The 10,249-nt window shown below is 40.1% G+C and overlaps 1 non-coding gene across 1 annotated transcript; it reads right to left on the bottom strand.

Moving 5' to 3' along the window:
- Positions 1-389: 389 nt before the first annotated feature.
- Positions 390-496, bottom strand: LOC127099615 (small nucleolar RNA R71). Its single transcript, XR_007794098.1, has one exon. It is a non-coding gene; the product is annotated as a small nucleolar RNA R71 (small nucleolar RNA).
- Between the last annotated feature and the right edge of the window lie 9,753 nt (positions 497-10,249).

The following is a 10,249-nucleotide window of genomic DNA, read 5'->3' as shown; positions in this document are numbered from 1 at the left end:
GAGCTATGGCTGAAGATCAAAACCAAAGACCTCTTAAGGACTTCGCTTAACAATCTAATGAAGAACCTAGTTCTATTATAGTAAACCCAACTATCCCAGCCAATAATTTTGAACTTAAACCATCGCTGTTGCAACTAGTGCAACAGAGACAATTCGCGGGTCTTGCTACCGAGAACCCTAACCAACATTTAAAAATATTTCTTCAATTAACAGATACTTTTAAAACCAATGGAGCTTCTCCTGAGGCAATACGTTTAAGATTATTTCCTTTTTCCCTCAGAGATAAAGCCCTATCATGGTTAGATTCCCTTCCATCCAATTCCACTACGACTTGGGATAACCTTAGGAGAGTTTTTCTTGCTAGATATTTTCCTCCGAGTAAGACCGTCGTTCTTCGAAACCATATAACTAGATTTACCCAAAACCAAGGAGAATCGCTGTTTGAAGCTTGGGAGAGATATAAAGAGTTGTTACGAGCATGCCCACATCATGGCTTAGAAAACTGGTTAATCATTCAAACCTTCTATAATGGACTTCATTATTTGCAAATATTTTCAGACCATGGATTGCGGACGAAGGAACACTAAGAAGTATAGTTCCAGATATCCCGACTTGAAAGAGTTAAGGAAGCTAGCATCTTTTGTATTAGATCCCTTCGACTTCAAACAACGCCATGGGAAGCTTCTTTCTATCTTGTCTGCTGATGTGGTTGAAGGACTCTTGAGTGTGTTGGTTCAGTTTTATGACCCTCTCTACCGTTGCTTCACTTTTCCCGATTATCAGCTTATGCCTATGTTGGAGAAGTATGCTTATCTCTGGGGATACCTGTTTCTAACAAAGTGACTTTTAGTGCATTGGAAGAGATTCCCAGATCTCATCTTATAGCTGAAGCTCTTCACTTGAAGAATTCTGAGATAGAGGCTCATTGGGTGAAGAAAGGAGGATTGTTTGGGTTGCCTTTTGATTTCCTCATCAAGGAAGCTACTGCCTTTGCTCAAGACGATAGTGTGGACGCTTTTGAGGTTATCTTTGTGTTGCTCATCTATGGACTAGCTTTATTCCCTAACATCGACAGTTTTGTTAATGTTAATGCCATTAGAGTTTTCTTGATTGGGAATCTTGTGCCTACTCTGTTAGGTGATATGTACTTCTCTTTGCATCTAAGGAATTCTAAAGGCGGTGGAACGATTGTCTATTGTATTCCTCTTCTATACAAGTGGTTTATTTTGCACTTGCCTCAGACACCTGCTTTTGTGGAGAACAAACAATGTCTACGGTGGTCTCAGAGACTTATGTCTCTCACTAATGATGATATAGTTTGGTATGATCCTTCTTTGAGCAGTTTGGAGATTATTGATTATTGTGGTGAATTCTCTAATGTGCCTCTCATTGGTACACAAGGAGGAATTAACTACAACCCTGCTTTGGCTCGTCGTCAACTTGGGTTCCCCTTGAGAGACAAACCTAATAACGGGCCAGTTTGTTTTAGCTTTAAAAAAATGGATTTTTTCTTTGTATTTTTGAAAATAGATTTTACAAAAATATTTTTTAAAATATTACAAGTTTTTCTAAATTTATTTTTTATAAATTAAAAGATTGAATTGTTCATTGTATAACATAAATATACATTATTGAAGATCAAAACATAGTCAAAATCATAATTTTTTTAAAAAAATTGTATCTCAAAAATGATTTTTAGAAAAAGCTATTTGAAATAGCTTCAAAATTAAGTGATTTTTTAAAATTTCGATATCCAAAAAAAGTTTCGATAAAATAATAAAATACCTAAAATAACATTTTAAAAATAACTATTCAAACAAAATTTTCATTTGAAGCTTTTATGAAAAGTTTCTTTGTAAATTTTTTTACACTAAAATAGATAACACTATAAAAATCATTTTAAAAAAAAGCCAAAACGAACGGGCCCAACACCTTGTTAGAAGGTCTTTTCTATCAAGAGGATAAAGATCCCCAATATTTGAAGCAAAAGATTGTGCATGCTTGGCATAATGTGCATAGAAAGGGAAGATCTGAGCTTGATCCGCGCAATTGTGTAGCTTTGGAAGCTTACACTCTTTGGGTGAAGAAAAGAGCTTTGGAGTTGAAGATGCATTATCCTTGTGAAAGACCTATGTCTATGGTTGTGGTTGAGCCTTTAACTCTCCCTAACCAGGATGTAGAGGAGTTAGAAGCCACGCTCACCAAGATGAAACAAGAGAAGGATATGTGGGATGAGTGTTTCCATGCTTTGAGGTTTCATCTTCCTCTAGTATGCCTCAACCTTCCGTTGCTTGGAGGAGGATTATTGATCAACTTGTCCTCGAGAAGACTCAGATGAAGGCTTCTTTTGAGACCGAGATCCGACGCATTCGAAGGAAGTACGCGCCTACAGCCATATCTTCTCACATTGTTGTTAGGGATCCTTAGGATGACTAGTCTTATTTTCTCTTGTATTTTTCATTTGGTTTCTGAAATTGTACTCAGTGTAATCCTTCCAATTATATAAATAAAAGAGATTTTTATGGTCATATCAAATTGTTGCAATTATTGTTATATATATATATATATATATATATATATATATATATATATATATATATATATATATATATATATATATATATATATATATATATATATATATATATATATATTTTCAAATAATATAGTAAGTTCCTTGAAAATAAAAATAATCAAGCATTGCATTTCATGCATCATTTGCATAAGCAGGTTTCTCTTTCTCCAGATGTCTCATTGGTGTTTCTTCTGTGCTTCAGTCAAGCTGACTCATCGATACAATACTCGCGCCACTCACTCCAGAATCATGGAACATCTTGAGCAAGAGAATAGAGACTTGAAAGAGGAGATTTCCCGCCTGACCGCCATGATGGAGTCAGTGTTAGCTGCTCAGAGCCAATCTTCTCCAACGCCTGCAACTCCTCCTCCTCAGAGGACTATCATCTCAGAGGTGGCTACCTCTACTGTTCCTGCAACTACTTCTCATTTTACACCTCACTTACCTGCCGGATTTCCGTGGGGAATGCCGCCGAACTTCGTACCTGAAGGCTTTGCGCCTATGTTTGCTTCTATACCGGCATCTAGCCCGGTCATGTCTGTGTCGCCGCCTGTTGTGCATACTGTGTCTCGTGTAGAAGACACCATTTATCATTCCGAGTCGTCTGAGGGTCTGGATGTGTATGAGAAGATGGATGAGATGAAGGATCAATTACTTGAGCTGCGTAAGGAGTTGAAAACTCTGAGGGGTAAAGACTTGTTTGGAAAGAGTATTGCAGAACTGTGTTTGGTCCCAAATGTGAAGATTCTGGTGAAATTCAAAGTGCCTGACTTTTAAAAATACAAATGGATTACCTATCCACTCATTCATTTGGTGATGTATGCCCGAAAGATGTCTACTCAAACGGATAATGATCAGTTGTTGATCCATTATTTTCAAGTCAGACTGACAGGTGTCGCTCTGAGGTGGTACATGGGGTTGGATAGTGCGAGCATCTGCACATTCAACGATTTGGGCGAAGCATTTGTAAAACAGTATAAATAAAATGTTGATATGGCTCTGGATAGAGATCAATTGAGATCATTGTCTCAGAAGGACAAGGAGATATTAAAGGAGTATGCACAGAGATGGAGAGAGCTTGTTGCTCAGATCACCCCTCCTTTAGAGGAAAAGGAGATGACTAAGATTTTTCTGAAGACCCTGAGCTCATTTTATTATGAGAGGATGATTGCCAGTGCCCCCAGTGACTTTACCGAAATGGTAAACATGGGGATGAGGCTAGAAGAAGGTGTCCGAGAAGGACGGTTGTCTAGAGAGGAGGTGTCATCCAGCAAGAGGTATGGCAACAATTTTAGTAAGAAGAAGGACAGTGAAGCTAATGCAGTTTCCAATGAGAGGCAAAGGAGGCCTCAGATTAGAAGAAATCAACCACCCCGTCAACATCATCATCAAGTATCTTCAGTCATTCCTGCATTTTCAGCAAATCAATCAACACCAATTCAACAACAACAACAACAACAACCACATCAACAAACAAACACCTACAACAAAAACAATACCAACAATCATCAACAACAAACTTTTGAGAGGAAAAAGGTCTTTTTCGACCCAATTTCGATGACATATGCAGAACTATATCCCTCTTTGGTTCTCAAGAACCTATTACAACCAAGAAGTCCTCCGCAAATCCCCGGACCACTTCCATGGTGGTATAAACCAGAACTCTGTTGTGCTTTCCATCAAGGAGCTCCCGAGCATGATATAGATAATTGTTACCCCCTCAAGTATGAAGTTCAGAAGCTGGTTAAGAGTGGAATGGTGTCCTTTGAGGACCGTGCGCCGAATGTTAAAGCTAACCCACTGCCTGCTCATGTAAATTCATCTGTTAATATGGTAGACGGTTGTCCAGGGGAGTTCAAGGTATTCAATATACGCTTCATTAGGAGGTCCTTGGTGAGGATGCACAAGGACATTTGCTTGGTTAGTGATTGTGAGCATGACCATGATGGTTGTGCTATCTGCAGTGTCAACCCTAAAGGTTGTATGATTGTGAAGAGAGACATCCAGCGGTTGATGGATGAAGGCTTGATCCAGATTATTCAATCCCATCACATAGATGATGATGTCAATGTTATAGTACCGGTTTTCAAGAATCCTGAGAGAGTGGTTATTCAGTATGACAGCAGCAGCAGTAACAATGTCATCAAGAGATCGGTATCGTCGATGGTTATAAGGTTGGCGGGTCCAGTCCCGTACGCATCCGATAAAGCTGTTCCTTATCATTATAATGCAACTATGGTGAAAGATGGTCAAGTGGTTCCTTTGTCGACGACCAAATCTATCATAAGCATTGCTGATATTACTAAGGTGACCCGTAGTGGTCGTGTGTTTGGGCCGGTGTTCCCAAAGAATGTAGAAGTTTTGACTGTTGGGAAGAAGGTGGATGTGCTTGTTGTAGAATCGGTCAATGCTCCAAGGTGTCAGTCTGGTGAATCCAGCGGCTTGAAGCCTAATGAAGATGATGAGGTACTCAGGCTGATTAAGAAGAGTGAGTTCAATGTGGTGGAGCAGCTGCTCCAAACCCCCTCGAAGATCTCAGTGCACAGAGAAGCACTGCAGAAAGTTCTTGAGCAAGCCTATGTGGAACACGATGTTACGGTGGATCAGTTCGATCATATTGTGGCTAACATCACTTTCTGCAATAATCTCAATTTTTGCGATGAAGAACTCCCCGAGGAGGGTAGGAATCATAACTTGTCTTTGTATATCTCCATGAACTGCAAAGATGACGCTTTGTCAAATGTGCTAGTTGACATCAGATCTTCGTTAAATGTGCTTCCAAAGTCAACATTTTCCAAGCTGTCGTATCAAGGAACGCCTATGAGATATAGTGGCGTGATCGTCAAAGCTTTTAACGGTTCGCGCAAAATTGTGATTGGTGAAGTGGACCTTCCGGTGAAGATATGTCCGAGTGACTTCCAGATTACTTTTCAAGTAATGGATATCCACCCGGCCTATAACTGTTTGTTGGGAAGGCCATGGATTCACGAGGCAGGAGCTGTTACCTCCATGTTGCATCAGAAGCTCAAGTTTGTTAAGAATGGAAAGCTAGTTATTATTGGCGGGGAGAATGCGTTGCTAGTCAGCCACCTATCATCTTTCTCTTATGTTGAAGCTGAGGATGAGGTTGGAACTCTGTTCCAAGCCTTATCTATTGTTGTTGAAAAGAGAGTTAGGGCACCTATGTCCTCATTCAAAGATGCAAGGAAGATTGTTGAAGGTGGAAATGTTGATCAGTGGGGGAAGATGGTAGAGGTCTCCGATAACAAGAACAAAACTGGTTTGGGTTTTCAACAAGGTTCGTCAGCTGTCAGATCTGAAGATACACAACTCAGCTTCCGTAGCGGAGGGTTCATTCATGGCAATGAACAACACTTAGCTGTTGTACTAGAGGATGACGAAGAAGAAGACTGCACCAATTTTGTGACGCATGGAAAAGCTTACAACAATTGGATTGTTGTTGATATTCCTGTTATTATGCATAGATCTAAGTAATTGCTTTTATTTGTTTTTGAAAATCCTTCTCCTATGCCTAAGGGAGAAGCGAACATTGTTTGGGCATTTTCAATCTGATCATTAATAAAATATAATTCTATTCATCCACATCTATGATGTTTTGTTTTTACTTTTTGCTTTATTCTGAAAATGGTAATCACAAAAAACTTGAATAAATAATATAATTGTCCATCTACATGATATTTGGTCACAAATTCACTTCTCTAACATCAAAATATCAAATCATTATGCATGTTGGTTTCTAACCCTATTGAATACAATGATCCTTATCCTTCTCCAAATTTTGAATTCCCTATGTTTGAGGCTGAGGAGGAAAGTGATGAGGAAGTCAGTGATGAATTATCTCGTCTTCTTGAGCATGAAGGAAAATCCATTCAGCCATTCGAAGAGCAGATTGAGCTAGTCAACTTGGGTTCCGAAGATGATGTGAAGGAAGTCAAGATTGGAACTCGACTATGTCCTGAAGTGAAGAAGGGGTTGATTTATCTTCTCCGAGAATATTCAGATGTGTTTGCTTGGTCCTATCAAGACATGCCTGGTTTGGATTCTTAGATAATGGAGCATAGATTGCCGTTGAAGCCGGAATGCCTGCCAATCAAGTAGAAGTTGAGAAGAACTCATCCTGATATGGCAGTGAAGATCAAAGAAGAAGTGAAAAAGCAGATTGATGTCGGTTTCCTTGTAATTGCTGAGTATTCGCAATGGGTGGCCAATATTGTGCCTGTTTCGAAGAAGGATGGAAACGTTCGTATGTGTGTTGATTACCGAGATTTGAATAAAGCCAATCCGAAAGATGATTTCCCTCTGCCACACATTGATATGTTGGTAGACAATACAACTAAATTCAAAATCTTTTCGTTTATGGACGGATTTTATGGATATAATCAGATCAAGATGGAACCCAAAGATATGGAGAAGACCACATTCATTACATCTTGGGGAACATTCTATTATAGAGTGATGCCTTTCGGTTTAAAGAATGCTGGTGCAACGTACCATAGAGCAATGACTACTCTTTTTCATGATATGATGCATAAAGAGATTGAAGTTTATGTCGATGATATGATTGCTAAATCCATTGATGAAGAGGAACATGTTGAGCATTTGTTGAAGCTACTCCAGTGTTTGAGGAAGTATAAACTCCGCTTGAATCCCAATAAATGTACTTTTGGTGTTCGTTCTGGTAAGTTGTTGGGTTTTATTGTCAGGGAGAAAGGTATTGAAGTTGATCCTGCCAAGGTCAAAGCAATACAAGAGATGCATGCGCCGAAAACTAAGAAGCAAGTCAGAGTTTTCTCGGCCACTTGAATTATATCTCAAGATTCATTTCACACATGACTGCCACATGTGCGCCTATATTCAAGCTTCTTCGAAAAGATCAGTCTTGTGATTGGACCGAAGACTGCCAGAAAGCTTTTGATAGTATAAAAGAATATCAGCTTGAGCCTCCGATTTTGTCTCCACCTGTTGAAGGAAGGCCATTGATCATGTATTTGACTATGCTTGAATAGAGTATGGGTTGTGTTCTTGGTCAGCAAGATGAAACTGGAAAGAAAGAATTTTCAATTTACTACCTTAGTAAGAAGTTCACCGACTGTAAGACTTGGTATTCTATGCTAGAGAAGACTTGTTGCGCATTGGCTTGGGCTGCTATGCGTCTGCATCAACACATGTTGAATCATACCACTTGGTTAATATCCAAAATGGATCCAATCAAGTATATATTTGAGAAACCTGCTTTAACTGGGAGGATTTCCCGTTGGCTCATGTTGTTATCAGAATATGATATTGAATACCGATCTTAGAAAGAGATCAAAGGTACTGTCTTGGCTGACTATTTGGCTCACCAACCGATTGAAAATTACCAGTCAGTGTAGTATGATTTTCATGATGAAGAGATCTTGTACTTGAAAATGAAAGGTTGTGATGAACCATTGCTTGAAGAAGGGCCATAACCTGGTTTCCGTTGGGGCATGGTATTTGATGGAGCTGTTAATTAGTATGGTAATGGCATTGGGGCGGTGATTATTACTCCTTAAGGCACGCATTTTTCATTTACAGCTAGATTGACCTTCAAGTGTACAAACAATATGAAAGAATATGAAGCTTGCATTATGGGCTTGAAGAGGCCATCAATCTCAGAATCAAGTATTTGGATGTCTATGGAGATCCAGTTTTGGTTGTAAATCAAATCAAAGGTGAATGGGAGACGAATCAACCCGATTTGATACCATATAGAGATTATGCAATGAGGATTTCAACATTCTTTACAAAGGTTGAATTTCATCATATCCCTCTAGATGAAAACCGGATGGCAGATGCTCTTATAACATTGGCTTCCATGATTGTGGTGAAATATTGGAATGAGGTTCCCAATTTGACTATGATGCGTCTTGATAGGACAACTCATGTGTTTGTTGTTGAAGAGATCAAAGACGAAAATCCGTGGTATTATGATATCAAGTGTTTCCTCTAAAGTCAGATTTACGCGTCTGGGACATCGTTGAAAGATAAGAAGACTTTGAGAAGATTAGCCAAAAAATTCTACCAGAATGGTGATGTGTGTCGCATCCGCGAAAAACAACCGGCGGGAAAAAACAAAACAAACAGAGCCGCCACCGTGCGTTATTTATCCCAAAAGAGGGAAAGGAAACGCTCGAAGTAAACCTGGAAAATACATGGTCTCGCGACCAAAGAGAGATGGGATCGGGAGTCGGTTATGCAAAGGGAAGGTATTAGCACCCCTACGCATCCGTCGTACTCGACGGGATCCACGCTCAAAGGGATAGAAGAAAGGTTGCTAAACACTGCCCAAAGATTGCACACACACTGGAATAAGACACAGACGGAAGAAAAGGGGGAACGGGCTCGCTAGGATATCACATCCTATGCCTACGTATCTCATCTGGAATGAGAATCAGAGTTGTCGTAGTCCGGCTCACGCACGCCGAAACAAAACACACACACAAGAAATTGACTGCCACTCGCTGGGCTTACGTCAGACTCCACACAAACAGGCAAACATGGAAACCGAATGCCAATCACTGGACTTACATCAGACTCCGAACCAACAAACACACCCAGGAAACCAACTGCCAATCGCTGGACTTACGTCGGACTCCACACAAACAAACGCCAATAGGATACGGAATGCCAATTGTTGGTCTTACATCCATCTCCTAACACACACAAGAAGGTTAACAAACAAACAAGTTAATAGGGAGTCTGGCACTCGAGCCTAATAACTGTCAAGCAAACACACACAAAGAAGAAAAAGGGTGCCCGGAGAGATCTCGTACGATCTCCTGCCTACGTACCTCATCTGGTATGAGGATCAGGGCAACGTAGTTTCCCTTAACAGGGGAGAAACTTCTAACCTAACCAGAAACAGGGAAATGACAAACTAGAAGGGAGCCTGACTCGAGCCTAATAGTTGTCATGCAATCCACAATAGTCCTAGGTTGAGGTTTCTATCTAACTTGCACAGGCAGCAAGCTATCCTAAACATCACAAGCAAACACATACAAGCACAAAAAGCAAGCACACACACTATATGCAAACAAAATGGGCTCATACAAGGTCAGGCTGTGAAACACAAGCCAACTGGAATCGGGTGTAGTTAGCTCTTAACCCTAACATTGAGAGTTAGGGTGAAGCAGATGAAATGGGAAGTGAGGGTAAGACCTCACAGCCCTTATCCCTGGCCTGGGAGAGCTTCAGACAATGAAAGTGTGGGAGTTCAGAAAGTAGGAACTCTTCTCCACATATGACTGACACAACAAAGATCTTAGGTTATTATCCACAATGCATCAACACAAGGTGTGTGAGCAAAGTGAATGACACACTGAATAGCAGAAGATGGATTTCACATCTCTTTTATCTGCCAATTGCCTCATAAGAGGACTTTTCCTGCTTGGCACAAAAGTAAACATTCACAAGCATTGCCTCTTAAGGAGGGCTTCAGACAGGTGCCTGCCCACATAACAGGACAGGTCTTCCAGACTACATGAAGTCAGAGAATTATACCTAGGTTAAGCAACCCACAAGCTAGCAAAGCAAGTTCAAAAGAACTCAAAGCAACTTAGGTACCTGAAAAAATCTAAACCAATCAGTTTACAATTCAAACAAGCAGACAGACAACAGTCAATCACACAGACA

Source organism: Lathyrus oleraceus, chromosome 6 (genome assembly GCF_024323335.1).
Source record: "Lathyrus oleraceus cultivar Zhongwan6 chromosome 6, CAAS_Psat_ZW6_1.0, whole genome shotgun sequence".
Lineage (NCBI taxonomy): Eukaryota > Viridiplantae > Streptophyta > Magnoliopsida > Fabales > Fabaceae > Lathyrus > Lathyrus oleraceus.
Note: the sequence above shows the minus strand (reverse complement) of the source record. Positions and strands in the feature narration are given on the sequence as shown.